The following is a 23,540-nucleotide window of genomic DNA, read 5'->3' as shown; positions in this document are numbered from 1 at the left end:
GGCATAAATATTATTATTATTATTAGCCTATTATCCGTAAAAAATATTTGATTGTGGTCTAATAAAAATTAAGATTTTCATCAGATTCTATCCATGTTACTTTCAGTGATCAGCCCTCTGATGAAGAGTCCTCCAGTGACAGGTACTGTATTGACATTATGCCTGTTATAAAATGATTTGTTTTGTATTTTTGTGGATTTGTTATAGAAAAACCTTTATCTGTCCCTGAGTGAAATTCAAGAACATCGAAAACACTTACACTGTACATGCACCTGAATGTTTTTTGGATTATGTGTGCTCAACTGTGGAACTACCTGTAATGTTTTTTCTCTATTATTTTCAGTGCTGTGTCATCCTGCAGTCATCCCAGCGTCCCACAGCGTGGGAGAGGGAGTTGCCGAGGCAGAGGCCGCGGAGTTCCTCCTCAGCACTCACCTCCACATCAGCGGTGGAAGACAGTTGAGGACCCTGATGAGCCAGCCCCTACTCCCCCCAGATTCTTTCCAAGACGGGCCCCCGGTGTCCAACCCCCTTTCACCCTGAGTAACCCCTCACCAGGTGAGATCTTTTCTCACTTCTGTGATGCTGAGGTTCTCCAGCTCCTGGTTGAGTGCACGAACAAGAAGGCAGTGGCTAATCTGGAGAAGGGGAAGAAGTTCAGTTGGACACCGGTTTCAACAGATGAGATCAAGAAATTCATTGGCATGCTGCTATATATGTCTGTGGTCCGCCTCCCACAGATCAGTGACTATTGGCGGCAAGCGACAATTTTTCATGTTGAGTGCCCTGCAACCGTCATGTCCCGCGACCGCTTCCGGCTCATTCTTAGCAACATCCACATGAGTGATCCAGAGGTCGACGCTGACAATGACACAAGGAAAGGGATGGAAAACTATGATCCAGTCCATCGTGTCAGACAGCTACTGGAGATGATCCGCATCAGGTGCCTCTCCTTCTACCATCCCAAACAACACCTGGCGGTGGATGAGAGGATGGTTGCCACCAAAGCCAGACTTGGCATCAAGCAATACATGAAGGCCAAGCCAACAAAGTGGGGGCTGAAGCTGTTTGTGTTGGCTGATGTAAATGGCTACACTGTAGATTACATCCTGTACACAGGAAAGGCCACCACATCTGTCTCCAGCAAGGGACTCTCATTTGATGTTGTCGCGTCGCTCGTCAAGAGTGAGTACCTTGGCACTGGGTACATCATATACACCGACAACTTCTACACCAGCCCCCTGCTCTTCCGCCACCTCATCCAGCAGGGATTTGGTGTTTGTGGCACATACCGAGAGGGGAGAGTTGGCGTGCCCAAACCCAAGGAGAATGCTCTGAACAGAAGGTCGCCAAGGGGCAGCATCCACTGGGTAAGGGATGGTGACCTTTTGTTCGTAAAGTGGCAAGACACCCGGGAGGTCTCCATTTGCTCCAGCGTCCACCCGGTGTACAGCGGGGACATGGTGCAACGGTGGCAGAAGACAGGACAACACCACAGCAGAGTCTCTGTGCCAAGACCGACGGCAGTGAGCGAGTACAATAAGTACATGGGGGGGGGTTGACACATCCGACCAAATGCTGAGCACAAACTCAGTTCAGCGGAAGACCAAGAGGTGGACAATCACAGTCTTCCAGCATCTTGTGGACATCTGTGTAACAAATAGCTTTGTGATCCACAAAGAGGTGTGTGCCAGCCAGCAGCTTCCCCACATGACCCGGCAGCAGTTCCAGGAAGAGCTGACAGCACACCTGCTTGGAACCCCGCTGAAGGTCTCTGTTCCTCCTCCTCCACCAACTGCCAGTCACTGCCCTGTCCCAATAAGCACTGGGAATCCATCCTCTGAGCGTTCCACCAAGGGGAGGAAAACTTGCAAAGTTTGCAAGAGGTGCACCGGCTGGATGTGCGAACTTTGCAAGGTGTCCCTGTGTCTCCAGCCAGACAGAAACTGCTACAGGCAGTACCACATTGAGGGTGGAATGTAAATATTGTACATATTGTTATATAGTTATAGTTGTATTTGACATGTGTACATTGTTTGATTTTACACATGTCACCTGTTATAGTTGTATTTGACATGTGTACATTGTTTGATTTTACACTTGTCACTTGTTATAGTTGTATTTGACATGTGTACATGGTTTGATTTTACACATGTCACCTGTTATAGTTGTATTTGACATGTGTACATGGTTTGATTTTACACTTGTCTCCTGTTATAGTTGTATTTGACAAGTGTACATGGTTTGATTTTGCCATTTTGCACCTGATGGTTTGGTTTTGCACTTTGTTCTTACCTATGATATATAGTTGGGTTTTCCACATTTCACCCTATGGCTTGGTGTTGCTCTTTTCCACCTTATTTATATAGTTTGGTTTTGCACTTTTTCACTTGACATGTATGGCTTGGTTTTGCACTTTTTCGCCTGTGAAAAGAGTTCAATTTTGCACTGTTTTGTGGGAACCCAAAGCCCTAGACACAAACAATCACTAAGATTGATTCCCAACATGTTTAGGTTCCCATTTCAAATGTCAAATCAGAACTTCATGTGCAATAACAGTATTTTCCTCACTAAACCCCTGAAAAAACAAAGTTCGTTTTTGTGTTTTTCTTGATTTAAACTGCTCTTGCTTCCATATTATGTGCAATAATCATTTACCAGATGTTAAAAATTAAAGTTTAACTACTCCTGGAAAAATGGGTCAAAGGAAACAGACATAGGACATTTCCTTATTATTGTATAGCCATAATAACAAAATATGTCCAAACGGCCATTTTTAACCTCAGTAGGTAAAGGGTTAATGGGCTTAGAATCTCCCACATCAATGTCATGTTCGATCAAATGTGTGCGTGTAGGTGTATCACCGAACAAACATGCATAACTCTTTATCAGACTGACCAACTGTGCACGTTTAGAAACCTCTAAATGACCAAACAAACCATCTAAATTCTGCAAAGTCTCAGAATCCTTGAGCCGACCATAGAGTATAGCATCATCAGGGCCTGACACGCCGTCCTCTCCCTGCTCTGCCACCACAGGGGATGAAGAAGCAGACACACAGGCAGGATGGACATCCGACGGCTGAACCACCTCACCGGCCTCCTGCACACGAACACAGTAGGGTTTCAACAAATTCACATGACACAGTTGAGTAGAAGACCTACGATCTGAAGTAGCAACCAGGTAATTCAGGTCAGACAACTTCTTTACCACAGAGTAAGGACTAAAAAACTTAGCCTGAAAAGGGGATGTTACAATGGGCAACAGAGCCAAGACCTGATCCCCTGGGAGAAAAACACGGTTCTCAACCCCACGGTCATAATGTTTTTTCATTTTGCTCTGCGCACCCCCCAATTTACTCTTAGCTACTTCCTGAGCCCTGTACAACCTGTAGCGAAAACCATACACATACTCCAGAAGATTCTGAGGAGGCTCCTCCTCCTTCCAAATGTCACGCAACAGGGCCAAAGGGCCCCGAACAGTATGACCAAACACAAGGTTGTTGGGACTAAACCCTATGCTCTCTTGAACGACTTCCCTAGCGGCCAACAACAGCCATGGTAAGCCCTCTTCCCAATCACTTGACATTTCAACACAATACGCACGCAACATTGATTTCAGAGTCCGGTGAAATCTTTCCAGAACGCCTTGACTTTGCGCGTGGTAGGCAGAGGCCTGATTATGCTTGACCCGCAACTGTTTCAGGACCTGGGAAAACAGATGAGAAGAAAAATTAGACCCCTGGTCGGACTGAATGACTCTGGGAACACCAAAAACTGACATAAACTGCGACAAAGCACGCACCACAGACCTGGCCGTGATTGTGCGCAGCGGGTAAGCCGCTGGGTAGCTTGTGCTCTGGCACATCACTGTGAGTAAATAACAAACTCCTGACCTCGAAGGTGGCAAGGGCCCCACACAATCAATGACAAGGTGCTCAAATGGCTGACTCAAAGCACGTATCGGGACCAAAGGAACAGGCTTGAGGGTCTGATTAGGCTTACTGGTGACCTGACACACATTACATGATTTTATATAGGCCGACACATCTCTCTTCAACCGGGGCCAGAAGAAATACCTCAGGATGCGGTCATACGTCTTCCTGACGCCCAAGTGACCACTCTCGTCATGGGAAATCTGCAACACCAAGCTGCGAAACTTAGAGGGAACAACAACTTGCAACACAGGATCCCCAACACAGGTTTCCCACTGAGGCACCCATTTCCTCATCAACACACAGCAACAAAATAGCACTGTGCATGATTTTCCACCTCACCAACAGGGCAAACCGACTCCAGCAACGCCTTGAGGGAGGGATCCGTCTGCTGCTGCTCCACCAACTCACTGCAAGAGACAGACCAAGGGACATCAGGACATGTTACATCATGCTGTAGTGAACCGTCAGCCTCTGCTGCGGAACTCTCATAATCTTGCGCGCGCGCCATGGCACGCGTCACAGCGCATGCAGTAAATACATCAAGGAACTCCCTCTCATTCTTATCAGGGTCACGGCTAACGAGGGGCGCCGGAACCACAATAGGAGGGGGCACATCAGCCCACACTCTACTACCGCATATATCATTACCCAAAATCACCTCGATTCCATCTAGAGGCAACGCCGGCCGCACACCAACCACCACTTCACCCTGGAACAGATCACAAGACAACATCATTTTGTGCTGAGGCACGCGCAAAACTTTCAATCCCATCCCAAGCACAGGGATAAACGACCCAGTGTAGGTCGCATCTGAAAACGGTAAGACTGATGTCAAAATGAAAGAATCAAAAGCGGCAGTATCTCGCAATATCTTCACGCGCACACGCTCGTCCCCACCTACCAGAGAAACAACACCTTCACTGATAAAAGGAGGAGGTACTCGCTGCAGAACCACAACTCCAGCATCAGCCCCGCCCACCAGCATCAGCCCCGCCCACTCGTTCCGGTTCCACTTCTCTGGAGCGACTGAGCGGAGAAACACACACAGCCCACCTATCTACGGCACCAACTACATTAAGATATAGGCTATTTGTGAAAGATGGTGACACAAGCTGTTAGTAAATCAATTTTCATATCACATTGATTACTGTTTTAACGCCTGAACTGTTTGTGTATATATACCTGTTAAATATATAGAAATTCCAGCTTTTGTTTGAACAGTGTTGGTAGCGTAGTGGGCAGAGATGCTACGCTGGTAAACGGGTGATCGGGGTCCGATTCCTAATGGAATCTTTTTTTTTTTTCTGCAAATGTTCCATTTTGTATCTACAATATCACTGATTCTTGGAAAATTGGATAAAACAGGTTTTAATTTTGAAAATAAAAAGTTACTTAAATGACAAAATCTAAAGGTATATCATTGTAGACCTTGGTCTTGGCAGTACAGCAATGTATCGGTGCAACCTCCTGATTTTGTTATTTTTTCATAAAATAGGCGTTTTTACAGCTATAACTTTGTTTTTGTTAACACCGTCAGACACAATAAAAGGCACATTATTTAGAATTTATTTGGTCTAATTGGTATTTACAGTTTATAAATCATTACCTGGCATCCTTAGTATGCATATATGCTCTTAGATTTTAAATATTTACTTTTGTTCATTTTTTATACTGTTGTATTTGTACTCGTTTAAAAAATATAACATAATACAATGTTTACTTTAAGCCTAAATAGAAGAGGTAATACTTTTTTTATGTAACAAACACATTTTTGAATTAAAAGAGACTAGTACTTTAATAACTCAACAGCACTGAGGGAATGTTGTAAGTATGTTCATTTAAAACAAATAAAAGTCCCTCTGACGGTGGTGACACTAATCTGACGGTGGTGACAATGGCTTAATTTACAACATACAATTCAAAAATTAATACTACCAAAGTCAATCACTTCTTGCTTAACAAATTTATTTAAGTATTTGGTCCAAAACATAACAATCCTGAGCAGTATGAACACATTTTCTAAGGGGAAATAGCCCTATGGTACAATTAAGCAATATCATTTTTAAAAGTACCCCATCCCCATATCGTCATATCAAATCATCAAAGTTAAAAAAAGTCATTACTAGTAGGAATAATGCACAATACATCACATGCATCACCTTAAACTGTTACCTAGTGCCCTCTACTCATAAAAAGATTCATTATATTCCTTTAAACTGGAATGTAAACTGTATTAGACGTGAACAGATAACAAATAACAATTCTGAGCACTTGGTAAACATTCAATTAGAAACATATAAGCCAAACTAGTTACGGGCCATCATTAACAAAAGCCTCTTAATGATCATCATAAGTAAAACAGTTCTATCAGTAAGACTCCTATTCATAAAATAATGCAGATCACATTCTTCTGTAAATCAGACTATAAACTGTATATTGGAAGTGAAGAACAGATTAATAACTGTCTCACAGTCTCTTTTCCATGAACTGAAATTGTTAAAAAATCATTCTGCATGAATACCACAAATTACATCTGGCACAAAAATAATAATTCATATATGTGAACTTCTGTGAGTATCCTCTGACTGTTGTGCATCACTCCACCAATCATTTAACTTTATCATGTAGTATATGGCGTATATGTTTCTCCTCTATGAAGTCCATGACTTCAGCCAACAGGTTGTATATCTCCCTCGTCCTGCTTGCACGACCTGGTGATGACGGTTCCACAAGTTTGACCAGAATATGGTCGAATGGTATGAAGCACATATCCTTTCCACCTCCTTTTGGACAGAATCTTGTGTTGGGGCCATGAGGGTGGAAAAATTCCACTTTCACATCTTGATGATGAGCGTCAACAGTGACAACCTTTGCTAACCACCAGTTCTTGTCATAAATGACCGCAAGCCAATCTCCGCATTGAACATCATCAGCAGACAGATCTGTCAGAACCCCATCAGGACCACTTTTGTTCAGTGGTTCTTCCTCCACTGGCTCATCACCTCTTTCCTCCCAATCCGATTCCTCTTGCTCACCTTCCTCTTGTTCCATTTCCTCCATTAACATTGCCAAAGGTCTTTTCCTCTTTCGCACTGGTGTAGGACCATCATCCTCAGCCTGTGCCCTGGGTGTACTGGAGGTCAACTGGAATATTGTTGGGCTGAAACACTCACACATCTGTGGCTCACTGCAGAAACAGGACAGTGACCTGATATGGATCTCAGAGTCATTACGGTGTGTCGGTGTGACCTGATGGAGTTTCCTTGTTGCAGGCACAGGTTTTAGTGGTTGGCTAAGGAGTGCATCATAAGGCTGCATGTCAGCTTCAGTGATAATATAGAGCTTAGTGCTGCAGAGACTTCTGCTAACCATCTCATGGAAAATATTCCCATTCACAATGTCATTCCCTCGCAGTATAAGGCTGTCTGCAGTCCTTTTTACAGTTCCTCCAATGCCATCTGGCGCTCCCTTACCATGTGAGGTGGGGAAGAAGTTCCAGGTTGTTCTCTTGAAACCCATTGTTAGAGGGACACTGCAGAGGAGAGAAAAGTTCTTTTTGTTCTTGTATTGCTTGCTGGGGCCATCTGACCAAAAGTGAATAGTGTCAATTTTTGGAAACTTTAAACGAATATCTGTCAGGACTGGTTCCATATGAGTCCAAATGGCAGATGCATCCTGTCGCTTGGATTCTGATACTGTGCAAAAACCTGTCTTCTGTTCTTTTGTATAGTACATGCCAGTGTGCAGGTTGAGCTGTGGAAGGTTCTGACCAAAATGGCATGACTGCACTTCAGAACTATACTTGCATTTCCACGCCTCAGAAAAGTCCACATGCACAATTACTGTGCTATCATTGCACTTCTCAATAATGTTCCTGTACTCTCTGCTTTGGTTCTGAACTGAGCACACATGTGTTGTTGTTTCTGTCTTCAGTTTATCTTCATATTGTTGGAGAAGCTCTCCCAATGTGCCACTGTGCCTCACAAGTCTTGTGTTGAAGTGGAGCCCATCTGCAGTATGATCCTGAACTCGTTCCCATTGCTGCCATTCAACATGGGTCTGGTCTTGCTGGGGTGTGGGAAGTGTATGTTTGTGGAGACACCGGGTGCAGGAGCGCAGAAGACATGCCTCGCTTATCTGTGAACAGCAGACAAGTTCAAAACTATCCTCCAGTTTGCTAGATGTGACGACACCATTTTCTCTTAGCACGTTAAGCATCAGCTTAGCATTTTCATGGTACTGGCATTGGCATGTCTTGCGATCCGACGGCGCTGTGGCGTAGAATGGACGTAAGGCACAGAAGGATGAATAACTGATCTTCACTCCTGGTTCCATCTTGGTGAACTCCTTGTGGAGGTTCAATGCTGTATCATTCAGAATCATTCTCTGATGCTTTATTTTCTTGCGTGTGATTGTGTCCTGCTTATCAGTTGTAATTCGTGCTGCATTAAGGTAGAAATTCTGAACCTTCTGAGTAATGGTTTCAATGTATGCAGGTTTTTTGTCCTTAGCCCTCCGCTTCCGCAGTGTGTTGTATGTTATGCCAAACTGCCTCATCTGGTGAATTAGCCGATATTTCCTCAGAACCTTGCCTGAGAGAGTCAAGTTCTTATTCTTGTGGACAGACTTGTTTTGTTTCAATTCATGAGTGAGTACATTGTGGAACAGCAGAGTTTTCTTGATGGAGGGGTTTTTAAGTTGGCTTCCCCGCAGCAGCTGCTCTGTTTTTTTTCCAGGTGATTCTTGTGTTTTTTTATTCCTAGCTTTTTCTCGTAACCAACGCTTTTTCATTTTGTTCATATCTTTTTTTACCTCTTGAAGTTTATTTCTCATAGCTTTCATCTCTCTGTAGTATCTTTTTCTTGTTTTCTTTCTTTCCCTTTCTCCTGCTATAGCCTGCCTACTTCGAGCTGGCTCGTGTATGGCCTGATCCACTGGACTGTCTGGGGGAGTTTCTGGGACTTCTGAGACCTTTCTCTTATGTTCTCTTGAAACTTTTTGTCTACGTTTCCAAGCTTTTCTCTGACTTCTCCTTTCCCTTTCATTCAAGTCACTGACATTTTTTATCTTCCCTTCCTCAACTCTCTTCTTCCATCTTTGCCTTTCCATTCTGAGGTATTCCTCCTTTAACACTGGCTCACTGTGTATTTTTTCTCTCCGCTTCCTTTGATATTCCCTGTTTCTGCTCCTTCTCTCCTCCACTGATAGCTTCTGTCTAGCCATAACTTCCTGAAATACATAAAGTCAAAGTTGCGTGTAATGACTATGAAACTGAGTGGAATATTCTGAATGTAAGATTTGGTAAAATGTCGTCATGCCATTTTAATTTGGCTTTAGTCATTGGAGATACAATAGGCTACATGCCATATTGGGGATATTGCTATGTAAGTAGGTACAGTAGTAGGGGCACTATGTGCATCCCTAATGACATAATCCAAATGAACATGACATAATAGTGAATTCAGAGAGAGAGAGGGAAGGCACAACTCATCCCCTCGGATTGGACAATATGGAAGAAATATAGGAGGAATTACCTAAGTAAAAATACACAAGAGGCTACTGAAACATCACATGTCATATTGGTATTTTATTGTGATCAATAATTATATTCAAGGCTCTGTTGAGGGCCATTTGTAGGCTTTTGTCACCACCGTCAGACTGCATGTCACCACCGTCAGACACAAAACCTGACGGTGGTGACGTCTGACGGTGGTGACAAAAATCTACTCTTTCACATGATATGCATGAGTTGTTCACATTAGCCATTTTGTTTTCCTCTTGTTGCTAGCTAGTTCAAACCTCTTTTTAAAAAGTATACATTAATGTCATAATCTAATCTAATATTTTTTTTACAAAAGAGACGGTGTTGACATGTTATGGTTGCGACAGTATCAGTGTCAACAAATATGAACCATTTTAAGAGAAAATAGCAAACTTACAGGAGCTTGAGTGATCTTAAAGCATGCTGTAGAGCTGAAGGTTTGAAAAGGGGGTCCTCAGAAATATTGCTGACCTTGTATTTGCCTGATTTTATTGTTTTTTATAAATATCTGACGGTGGTGACGAATATATGGGACACATTTTCAGCAGCCACAAAGTAATAGTAAATATTGTTCAAAACTCACTTTTTGTAGTTTTTAATAAACATTACAATGTAATCTTTCATTTAGTAAAGATATTATTCATTTAAATTATTACTTTTTGTTTTTTTAATCAAGTTGAAATTATTAACCCCTATCTGAGGACAACTGATTTTATAGGCCATGGGCCAGCATATAATCATGAAATTAATACAAATTAAAAATAAAACCATAAAATAACCTTACATGTGTGCAAAGGACCCCCTGAGTATAATCTTTCTTCTTTTTATTCATGACAATGTTATTCATTTCCAACAGAATGAGCACTTTTCTTAGTGGGACATGTTTTTGCCAAAGTTTCAAGAATCAGTGATATGTATATACCTGTTAAATAAATATAAGTTCCAAGTGCCTTAACTGTTCATATTACTGTGTATGCGTCTATCAATGGGCCGACTGTGGGGGAGGATTGGGATGCTGGTGAGCGGGAATTATGATCCATCAACCTCACCCATTGAAGCAGCAAAATAGAGTTGAGCAAGTGATTGGACTTCAACTTCGTGACTGTAAGTAGTAGTAAAAAAGTATTAATGTTTAAAATGTTGTGAGCAAGTGATTGAACTTAAACTTCATGGCTGTAATAGTAAAAAAGTAGCATTGTAAAAAATTTCCTAGACCTATGTCGACACAATGGGCGGTGCTAGCTAGCACCAGTCCCGCCCAATAGCAGTGATCCTGCTTTTCACTGGTCTTTAAATTATTCTAAGTGGGTCCTACTCCGGTATTTTTAGCAGATTGTTGTCATTTTAATCCTTTCATACTCACAGCTACAGTTCTGTGTGTTTTTAAGGTGATCGGTGGCTATCAGCTTTTACTTTGTCTGGACCGGACACTTGAACCCGGCGCCGCACTCTCAGCTTAGCCAAGCTAGATTTTTATTTTGATGATCCCCGAGGATCATCAAAATAAATATATATAAAATATATATATATATATAATAAATATATATATGTATATATATAATGTTCACCGGCTCTCCGAAGAACTGAGGAGTAAGGAATCCCTGCTAGACCGCCTTGAGGCTGTCGCAGCTTGCCGTTGCTCCAGGCGATGGTCAGGGTCTGAACTCCAGAGGATGCTGCACCGTCTCCGCCTCGGACCAGCGCGGTGTTCCCAGCTCACCACCCAGGAAGCAGGCAAGGCAACGGCGCATCGTCTCCTCCGCTGCCTCCCTATAGCGCCCAAAGCCGCTCCGTTGGAACCCAGGATCGACAGCTGTCATCCGGGTGCACATCTTCTGCCACACGTGTAAGTTAGGCTGCTGAAGGACGCTGTGCGAAGACGCCCAGGGAGCCCCAGCAGCAGCCGGATCAAAGAGGTTGCATCCTTTTTTATTTTACCTCCTCCACCATCAACACTGACAGGACCTCCTCCACCAGCCGCAATGACAGAACTTCCTCCACCATAAAGCGGCATACTTCAGCCTTTACATCGATCCCGTCGGTGTGTTTGTAGCCGAGCAAGCCACATGATGGGCTAAAATCCAATGGGAAAGCTGTGAGCGTTGATGACACATGATCGGTCAAAGATCGTTTATTTACATCAAGATGGTTGCTCTGTTTATTGTTTATTGTTTTATTTGGATCCCCATTAGTCTGCATAATGATGCAGACTATTCTTCCTGGGGTCCACATTAAATCAAACACAACAATACAGTGTTTGTACAAAAGAAAAGAGAGAAAAAAATAATAATAATAATAATAAAAAAATTACATGAAATCATTTCTCCTAAGCAAGATTATAAAAATGCATATTAAGTAGTACAATGTGAATAAGTTAACACGATCAAGAGGATGATTACATGATTATCAAATAGTTACATGATTATAGACATGACATGATCAAGAGGAGTAATAATAGTTTTTTTTTTTTTTACATGATTATAAAATAGTTACATGATTATAGAAGAGTATACATATGAGATAACCTAAAGCATAAATAAATGTACAACACAGGTGTAATAACATGCTTGAATTCAACTTGACATGATTGCCTAATATAGTAATAATCTATTGCAATATAATATTATGACGAAACACAGCTTCTCTCAGTTTCATTTTAAAACTGGACATTCCCGTGGTTGTGATCAAGTGTGAGGGGAGACTGTTCCAGTGAGCTACAACTCTATACATAACTGACCTTTTGAGTGCGTTGGTTCTAGGTAAAGGCAAGGTGAAGTTGTTTCCTGAGGCCTGTCTTTCTCAAAAACATTATAAGACTATAAGCCAGTCTCTCCTCCACCAGCATCCATGTGAGACTTTTGTGCATACTCATGACACTTTCTCTGATAGAGCACCGCAGAGCAAGGCGTGCTGCCCTGTTTTGAGTTAGCTGCAGTTTAAAAAGGTCTTTCTTTGAGGCACTGGACCAAACTGTTGGGCAGTAATTCAGATGCGACAGAACTAAGGAATTAATTAATAGTTTGACAGTTGATTCATTCAGCAGGTAGGTGATTCTTCTAATATTAGAGATATTGTGACTCATCTTAGACACTATATTATTGATATGATTTGACCAAGACAAAGTTTCATCCACTGTTACTCCCAACAGTTTGGCTTCTTTTACCTGTTCTATAGCAATGCCTTGCATAGAAAGACACAGTTTAGGTTCAGACCTCAGTGCATGATTAGAGCCAATAACTATACACTTTGTTTTCAAGACATTCAGCTTTAACTTATTCTCCAAAACCCACTCTGAGGCTAGCAATAATTCATGTTGAAGTAACTTTTTCACTGATGTTATGTTATCTGCAGAGACATGCAATGTTGTGTCATCCGCATAAATTACTGCACCAGCATGCTTTAATATATATGGCAAGTCATTAACAAATATAGGGCCGGATTTACTAAGATCTCAGATAGCTGGCGCTATATTGTTTGCGTCCGCTACAATATTGCGAGTTTGGTTAGTGCACGCAAAACAGGTGATCTACTAAGAGTAACCCGCTAAATGAAAACACGTGCAAACCGCAATATGTAAATGAGGGTTTTGCGCGTGTAATCGTTTCCGCCATGGAGAGAGTGGACAGAGAGCTGGACGGACGAAGGGACATAATGACATTTGATCCGATGCTACAATGACAGCATGTGTGTTCATCTCTCTCGCGCTCTGTTTAGATTAATAAACACAAATCGCTACAGGGCCCAACTCGTCATATAGTGACGAACAGGCAGCAGCTGCAGCGACAATCACACACCTGTAATATGTGTGTGTGTGTGTGTGTGTGTGTGTGTGCGTGTGCCGCCCATGATCCAGTGGATTAATAGAGAGCTCAGGTGGGACACACGGATCTAAACGCTCTGACCACTGACCAAATGGATCAAAGACGGGTGAAGGCAGCGGTGACGTGTCTCAGTCCGGGACCGGGACTGAGAGACGGAGCTGAGCAGCCAGGTACTGGAGAGGAGAGGAGAGGAGAGGAGAGGAAAAGAGAGGAGCGCACTGCAGGACAGACGTGCCCCGTGCGTAACGGCGCGTAAAAGACTTTTAACACGGCTGAAAAACTGTTACAGAATTACCCAGACGTGAGGAAATGCAGAGATGTAAGATCATGGGGCTCTGACAGGTATCAAACCAATAAACGCATACGTTTTGGCGAAGTTGTATCAGTTAGTACATGGTTTTCAGACGTGGTAAATAAAGACGCAAAAACGGCCACCGCAATCTCTTCCTGGTTTGGTAAATCACATTGCACGCGCTAAAAAAATCTATTTGCATCTACTCCTCCCAGTATTTAGCACGTTCTGGCTGAAACGCCCATATTTACATATTCATCAAGGCAAACACGCTAAATGGATCGCACGTGCTATTCTGCCCGTGTGAGGGACGCAATCCTCGGTGCGTCCGGTTAGTAGATCAGGTTCCACATGTGTTTGCGCGTGCAATCACGTTTGCACACGTTTTAATACACGCAAACCTTTAGTAAATCCGGCCCATAGAGTATAGTAGCGGCCCAAGGCTGCTCCCCTGTGGGACCCCACTATTCAGCGTTGCAGTACTTGAGAGGGTGCCATTAAACATCACACATTGCTGTCGATTAGACAGATAACTTTTCAATAATTTGAGAGCTGAATCATTTAACTTGTAAGCAGACAGCTTTCTGAGTAACAACTCATGATCTATAATGTCAAAAGCTGCGCTAAAATCCAACAGCACTGCACCTACAATTAATTTCTCGTCAATACTTTTTAACCAATGATCCGTAAGAGATGTTAAGGCTGAGCAGGTCGAATAGCCTGTTTTATAGGCATGTTGATGCTCAGAATTGATGCTATTTTCTTCGAAATACTTCTGAATTTGGATAAAAAGGATTTTCTCCATGATTTTGCCTAAAACCGGCAAAATACTAATCGGTCTACAATCGGTCTACTGTTAGGTCCTGATAGAGGCTCTCTATTATTTTTCGACAGTGGAGTTATCTTTGCAACTTTCCACAGCTGAGGAAAAACACAACCATCAAAACATAATTTAAAAATGTGAAAAATTGGCCTCACCACTATTCTGGCCGATAACTGCAATAATCTGGCATCTAAATTATCCATGCCACAGGGATTATCACATTTAATTGATAACAGAAGTTTCTCAAGCTCCTCTTCCTTGATCATACTGAAACTGAAGTTACATTCCTTACCCCACATAATCTCTTTTTTGATAATGGAATCTGAAAGCGTACCGTGCCCAGGCAACATTTGAGATCTGATTGTGTCAACTTTTTTTAATGAAATACTCGTTGAAATAATTTGCAATATCCTTTGGTTTCGTTATAAATACACCATCACATTCAATAAATGTAGATGTATTATTTACTTTACCCTTACCTACAACATCATTAAGTATTCTCCACATTTTTTTTCTATCATCCTTACACTCTGCAATTTTAGATCTATAGTATTGCTTTTTCTTATGTTTGTTCATTTTAGTGATTTTATTCCTCAGTGCACGGTAAGCAAGCCATTTCTCTGGGCCACCATTTTCAGTAGCAGACTTCTTTAGTAAGTTTCTTTCTTTAATATAGCTTTTTAGTTCGTTGTCAATCCAGGGCGCTTTAACTGATCTCACTGATAGCTTCCTAATGGGAGCATGTTTATCACAAACAGCTGAGAATAATTTCATAAAGGTGACTAATGCAGCCTCAGGGTGCAAACAGTCCAGAACAGTGTGCCAGTTTACATTTTTTAGATCATCTGTAAATTCTTTTTCTGAGAAAGTTTTATAAGTTCTCCTTAGTATTACTTTTGGTCCAGCTTTCGGTACCTTTGTTTTTATCGTTAGTGCAATTATGTTGTGGTCACTGGATCCTACTGGTACTGACACTGCTTTTGAACATTTCTCTGGGTAATTAGTAAAGAGATGATCTATGCAAGTTGACGACAGTGAGCCTTGCTTGTTAATATTGATTCTTGTTGGCATATTTATGATCTGAGATAGGTTACACACAGAAGCTGCATCACCCAACCTTTTCCTCAAAGGACAGTTACTATTAAACCAATTGATATTCATATCACCCACAAAAAAGACCTCAGAGTTTTTGTCAGTTTCCCTCTGCAACATACTACATATATTGTCTAAATAATCCACATTTGAACATGGTGGCCTATAACAACAACAATATTGGTTTGCAATAAGGAATGTGAATTTGAAGCCATAAGGCCTCCACACCATTCCTACTTAAATCCTTTCTGATTCTAGCTGGAATGTGCTGTTTCAGAAAAAACGCTGTACCACCTCCAAATCTATCCCTATCAAGTCTAAATAAGTTGTATCCTTGTATAGCAACTACAGAATCCGCTATTGTATTATCCAGATGAGTTTCTGAAATGGCCATTATGTGGATATCATTGTCATACAATATTGAGCTTAACTCATCAACCTTGTTTTTCAAACTACAGATGTTTAAGTGAGCAAATTTCAAACCTTTTTTTGGTATTTTAATAGACATGTTTGTCCAAACAACTCAAACAAAACAAAACAAAAATAAAATAAAACTAAATTAGTTATTAAATAAAGGAAAAGAAAAGAACATAAAAGAACATACAAGAAAAGAAAAAGGAAATAACATATGTGAAATAAAATTGTGCATTGCTATTTATCAGTTAGTGGGCTTCACTTCGGGGTGGAGGTCACAGGGGAGGGATCAGCACTGGTGTTGCGGTCTAGACCACCCCCCCTCGCCCTTGGTGGGTGGACGACTAAGTGGTCAAATCTAAGGTACGCAATGTCCCCTCTGTCCCAAGCTCGTTGTCGTGTGTGATCACTACTGGAAATCTCCCCTAAATCCTAATAATAAGTAATGTTAATAATTACCATTTGTGCATTTCATGCAAGTTGTGGCCACTAAATGGGCGTGAGATGAAGGAGAACCTGTGTTTACTGCAGAATAGAAAACACTCAAAAGTAGGCTACACAAAATTGTCTGTGAACCCTCATAGTAGGGGGCGGGGGCCAATGTATTTCTGTAATTTTGGAATGGTCATTTTTGGAGAGTGGTTGGAATGTCTTCTTGGGTGATTAAACTTTGATTAAACTATGTCTCCATTTTTCAAATTTGATATTTTGAACCTTATTTGCACCGTTAAATATGATTACATAAATCCCTATACATAAAGTATGTTATCAATGTATTACAGTTTTTCTCGATTGCTAAGACACATTTCTTGAAAGCTGCTCTCCTTTTCTCCAAACTGTGAACACAAACCCCAATTTTCAAGCTACATTCACAAAACCTCAGACTCTTCTTTCACAACCAAACTTTCACCTCAAAACAGTTCAATCTGTGCCCAAAACTGAACTATGTTGTCAAATCGTGCCCCGAGTCAATCAAAATTAAAAACACAACTGAGCAGTCACTAAACACTACCTAGAAAAATAGAAAACACAACGCTCAGGACATGAAGCTGTAGAAATAAATGTTTATCGTCCACTGTAGGCTAAATGCATGTTGCAAAATAAAAAACCTGTGCATTTAGCACTTCTCTCCTTCCCTTTCTTTCACCTTCCTCCTTCCCTCCCCATGTCCATTTCATCCCCTTTTCCTTCCTTCTTCTTTTTTCTTCCCAGTTCATCCCTCCCTCCCTCATCATTTCTTCCTTCACCCTGTCGTCTCATCATCATCGTCTCATCTTCTCCTCTTTAGAGGCACCATAGTAAAAAAAAAAAGTACAAAAAACAGAAATTCTGTGCATTTTACACGTAGCACTTGTACAGTACAAAAACAAACAGAAATCTTGTGCATTTAGCACTTGTATGCAGTAAACCTACATAAAAATAAAGTACAAAAATATAGAAATGAGAAGTGCATAACTCAGCCACAGCATCATTTCTCTGTACTGGATCAGGCCACATGACTTCATCCTGAACTGGCTTACTGTATGTTCCCTCACATCATATCAATTTTGAGTTGTTGTGTTCAACCGGTGAAACTTGTGCTTTAGTTGTGTTTGACTTTTTCCACCTGTGCTCAGCATTATGCAACACAGGTGCATCACAATGAAAATGTGTTGGTAAGTTGTGTCTAAACAGGTGAAAAGTGCTGATGGTTTTGCCAAAAGAGAGCGACTGATTCAATCAGTGGGTTCAGGCAACTGAGCATTTGGTTCAGACAATAGGGTTTAGTGTTTTAGCAATTGAGGAAAACTGTAATAATGTACTATAAGCTACAACTAGTGTTGTGTAGTTCGCGAGTGATTCGTTCGAAGGAACGAATTATTTAAGTGAACGTACTGACTAGAATCACTTCCTGACCTGATTCGTTCCTTTCTCAGTTCAGTAGTTGAGCTCAGCAGCGAGCGCGCAGGCCGACAGTGGAACTGCTGTGTTGTCTGTGAATCACTGAATGACCTGCGAATCTGGTGGCGGAGACTCTCATTGCGAGGGAACGGTGCATGTTCAGTGATGCGTTCACTGACAGTCGGGGCTGAGGGCTCCAGTTCACTCTGTGTCGTTCGCGAACGTAGTGACACGGTGATTCACGTCCGCGCTGCCACTCACTCACTCATTACCTGCGAACCTACTGCGCACACAGAGAACTGCTGCTGAGGACGTGATTCAGGTTCGCGCTGCCACTCACTCACTCATGATTCGCGAACCTACTGCGCACACAGAGAACTGCCGCTGGGGAAGCTGTTACTCAGTCACTCACTGGTGATTCGCGAACCTGCACCAGAGAACTGCTGCTGCAGACGTGATTCAGGTTCAAGTACTGTGCTGAATGTGGCGCTGTGTCACTCACTGCCTGGTGTACTGCATGCACAGAGCTGTGTAGCGTCATGTTAAGTGAATGTACTGTGCACAGAGGACTCGCGTTCACTGTGTAGTAGCCTAATATAAAAATAAATATATTAAAAAATATAAAAAATATAAAATATTTTTAAAAAAAGGAAAGGGGACGTAGAGTGTACAGTACGGATATTCGCGGGAGATTTTTTTTTTCACCGTCCCTTACGGGGGGGGGGAGTGATTCGGTGAACGAATTTTTTGAACGACTCATTTTAAGGAACTGATTCTAGTGATTCAGTACAGTCAAAAGAACTGCCGATCCCATCACTAGCTACAACACAAAGTGCCTGAAAGGACACAATTAGTTAATTTAATTTAAATATATTAATTAAAACAATGGTAATGTACTTGGTTTACCCTTGCTATTAAACTTACATTATTTTATTACACTATTATGACAGTCAATGGCTGATTTGCTCCCAACAGCCCTTGCCACTCCCAACTACAAGTATGTCTGTAAATGAAGGGATGTCTCTTACCACACACATAACCTCACTTATGGTGTCAAGGTGATTTCCTAACAATAATTATAAACTAAATAGATCGATGAATTAGAACTTAATCGATAAGACAGTAACACTGAAAGTTGCAAAACTGCAGAAGATAACATTTATGGTGGTTTAAAACAGAATTAACGTTAACTTAAACTCACAGACACACTGTCACAAAGCATGCTGGGAAACCCCTACATCTACCCTCCCCAACATGCTACACTGCCCCCACCTAAGTGGTTAGCTGTCCCCAGCAACCCATGCACCCATGACAAAGTCCCTGAGGTGTTATTTAATTACGACTAAATCATTATTTTAAAACTAGAAACAGCATTTCCTAACGGAACATGCGTGTGAATGCTGAAACCCAATGCTGAACCATGCTGAATTAGCAGAATAAATTGACAAAGACATGCGGAATGGCATACAAGAAACATGTCCATGGAAGGAATTGAACCCACAACTCCATGAGTGGTAACCTAACACACTAACCATACGGCCACAGAGAACCTGAGTTACAATGAGCTTTATACTATGAGGAATCAAAGACTGTCCAATGACAGCTGAATAATTGGAATCAAAAGTCAAGCAATGATGTGAAATGACTGAGGCAGGAATCGAACCTATGACCTTATGATCATAAATCCTTCACTCTGCCACTCAGCTACAGAGAGCACACTGCTTTCAAGACTGTTGTCATTCATTGTAATGTGATGATGTGCTGCAAACTGGTATGAGTAATCAAGGAGATAACAAACACCTGTAACCAATTGAAGGCGGTGGAGGAGAGCAGAATTCAACATAACATAACAAGAGTTCTTCCCTTGGATTCGAACCAGTGACCTTGGGGTTGGCAAACGGCCACCCTAACCCCTACACTACCGTGGAATTGTGCAAAAGAGGTTGAGACTTTCATGAATGTGAGATTTTTCAATGATGCTTAAAAAAAAAGTAAGGAAAGTGCAGAAATTAGCCACACCAAGCAAGAAGAGGACTTTTTTGTGACCTGTGACTATTTTTTGGTGAATTAAAATGAATTAAAAAGCACTTAAAGGGATAGTTCACCCTAGAATGATATTTCGCTCATTATCTACTCACCCTCATGGGGACTAAGGGCTGGAAGAAGTTTCAGAGTCCTCCGTCCCTTCTCTGAGTTACAGGGGGTCTTAGTGTAGCAGTGCATGTCCATATAACGGTTGTAAAGGGACACCAGAGCTCTTCGTAAAAAAACACACACAAAAAAACATCCAAATACCTCCATGCTGCTCGTATGTAATGTCCGTCTTGTGCTGAAGCCCCAAATTGCGTAATTGTCCCGAAAAAAATTAAAAAAATCTATATTTTAAGCTTGTTTGTAGCGGAAGCTTCTCAAAGCTCCTCTTCCTGGTCCGTCCAAATCTCGCGTGATTTGCGCCGGCGTCAGTGCGGTTACTGCGAATCACGCGAGATTTGGACGGACCAGGAAGAGGAGCTTTGAGAAGCTTCTGCTACAAACAAGCTTAAAATATAGATTTATTTAATTTTTTTCGGGACAATTACGCAATTTGGGGCTTCAGCACAAGACGGACATTACATACGAGCATCATGGAGGTATTTGGATGTTTTTTTGTGTGTGTTTTTTTACGAAGAGCTCTGGTGTCCCTTTACAACCGTTATATGGACATGCACTGCTACGCTGAGACCCCCTGTAACTCAGAGAAGGGACGGAGGACTCTGAAACTTCTTCCAGCCCTTAGTCCACATGAGGGTGAGTAGATACAGTAATGAGCGAAATATCATTCTAGGGTGAACTATCCCTTTAACAGCAAGTTACAAAGTTGAGCTCCTTCTCCTGCTCTCATTCAGCCCATGAGAGCAGAGAGCTCCCTGGCTGCATTTAAAAAATATTTTAAATTATTATCTAAGAATGGAAGAATGAAGAATGGAATGGAATTGTCTGTTTGTGTATGTGTGCATGTGTGACTGTGTGTGAGTGTCTGTGTGTGTCTGTGTGTGAGTGTGATGCCTGTGTTTGTGCGTGGACATCCTCTGTCAGTCTGGTTTATCATGTTTGTGTGTGGGGCTGTGTTTAAAAACATCTTAACGAGCAGCCAGGCTGCACCTGACCTGTTCTATTTATAGACTTTGATAACGAGCTGGCCCCTACAGCTGGACCAACTGCACACAGAGCAGAGCAGAGCAGAGAGATTTGAGCTCTGAGCAGCTTCCCAAAAAAGAGAACCGTAACTCTTATCAGAATGTGGTCCTGACCATCTGGGCAAGGAGACCTTCCTGAGCACATTCATGTGCATTAAATGTTTGTAGGGCAAAAACTTTTCTTGCCGTCGCAAGGTAGAAAAGGGGGGCATTTCTGCTTTTCTAAAAAAATCAGCTCCTACTTTTATATTGAAGTGGATGAGCCACTGGAGCGGGTCTAGCTGGACAATTAGGCTCACTGAGACAATTCTGTAAGTCTGTCTGCTGTTTTGAGCACATTAAATGAGACACGACAAGTGTGGCTACAAACCGGTGAGGAAATCATGTGTCTAGAGTTTAATTTGTGGCCGTGCTGGCAATTTATCCAGAAAAAATCCTGAATGTTTTTTCGATCCCTCTCACTCTAACGATGATGTCACTCACTCTGATCCAACCCCATACACACTCATTGAAAAGTGTGAAATTTGTCAGAAATTTGTCAGAAATCCTCATGTGCTTTTAAAGGATTTATCTCAAAAATCAGAAATAGTTGAATATTGCAAAAAGTATGAATAGTTGAAAAGAGAAAAGACATAGCACACCTGTCCCGAAAAGGCTGAACATTTTGATATTTGAATTGTTGAAATAGCACAAAGTATGAAGGACTAGTTACATGACAAAGAAAGGCAGAAAATGGCCGAACCGAATAACAATAGTGTGAATGCTTCCAGCATTCACACTAATTATTAGGGCCGCGGGCAATCGCACCGGGCACTGGTCCCAACAGCTATGAAATAGCTGCAGGGACCAGTATATAACTACTGTTATTGTGTGGATTTTTTCTTCTTATTGTGGAAGCATTCACACTAATAAGATTCATACTTTGTGCTATTTCAACAATTCAAATATCAAAATGTTCAGCCTTTTCGGGACAGGTGTGCTATGTCTTTTCTCTTTTCAACTATTCATACTTTTTGTAATATTCAACTATTTCTGATTTTTTTTTCCCCATAGAGAATGCATTGGAACAGTCTTGAAACTCTTCAAATCTTCTTACTTCTTTCAGCCTTTAAAGCGTCCACATACTTTCAGCTAGAGACTTCATTCAAATTCTGAGCTGTAGACAAACTTCTAATGTATTCATCCTGTATTTATAACTTTTTCATAGCTTGTACCGTTTTTGAGATAAATCCTTTAAAAGCACATGAGGATTTCTGACAAATTTCACACTTTTCAATGAGTGTGTATGGGGTTGGGTCAGAGTGAGTGACATCATCGTTAGAGTGAGAGGGATCGAAAAAACATTCAGGATTTTTTCTGGATAAATTGCCAGCACGGCCACAAATTTAACTCTAGACACATGATTTCCTCACCGGTTTGTAGCCACACTTGTCGTGTCTCATCTGATGTGCTCAAAACAGCAGACAGACTTACAGAATTGTCTCAGTGAGCCTAATTGTGCAGCTAGACCCGCTCCAGTGGCTCATCCACTTCAATAGAAAAGTAGGAGCTGATTTTTTTAGAAAAACAGAAATGCCCCCCTTTTCTACCTTGCGACGGCAAGAAAAGTATTTGTCCTACAAACACTTAATGCACATCAGAATGCTCAGGAAGGTCTCCTTGCCCAGATGGTCTCTAACACATTCTGATAAGAGGTACGGTTCTCTGTTTTTTGGCTGTTATTAGGAGAGCTGCGCCAAGCTCAAAACTGACTGTTCTGCTCCTGCTCTGTTGTGCAGGTGGCCATCAAGTCTCACACACACACACACACACACACACACACACACACACACACACACACACACACACACACACACACACACACAGACTCTAGAGCCAGCTTCATGTGATTACAGTCACACACACACACACACAAACACACACACACCTTCATGTGATTAAAACACAGTTAACGTGCAACAGAATTTAAACTTAAACCATGATTTAATCTGGTTTTAAAGTTAAACCTTGTTGGTGTCACACACACACACACACACACACACACACACACACACACACACAGGTAACCTAATGTGATTACAGCTCCTCCATATCAGTGCTTATAGAAAGATGATCATGTGTCTGTCTGATCAGCTCTGTCTTGACCTTAAGATCGTGGGTTTGATTCCCATGTTGACAGAGATGGCAAAATCGGCAGTAGCCCCGCGGCCCATTCAAAATTTCCCGAGAGGAAATTTTCTAGTTATTATTATTATTACTTATGTCAAATATATTTTGAGTACATTTCTATTATAGTGTAAATAAAATACACTTTAATAAAGTATATTACAGTAAAAGTGTATTGAAATTTACTGGAAAATAGGTGTGATTTATTTTAGCACACTTTCATATTACTTAAAAGTAACTGGTAAATAATATACTTTTTCACAGTTTACTATTATAATATTTATAATATAATTTAAATAAAATGTATTGTAGATAATTAGATTGAGATTATACTTTAAGTATAAAAAATAGTATATTTATTTTTAGTATATTAAAGTACAATTTCATAAAAAAAAT

The sequence above is a fragment of the Trachurus japonicus genome, chromosome 11 (assembly GCF_045865225.1).
Source record: "Trachurus japonicus isolate A0001 chromosome 11, Traja_1.0".
NCBI classification, from domain to species: Eukaryota; Metazoa; Chordata; class Actinopteri; order Carangiformes; family Carangidae; genus Trachurus; species Trachurus japonicus.
This window is presented reverse-complemented; position numbering follows the sequence as displayed.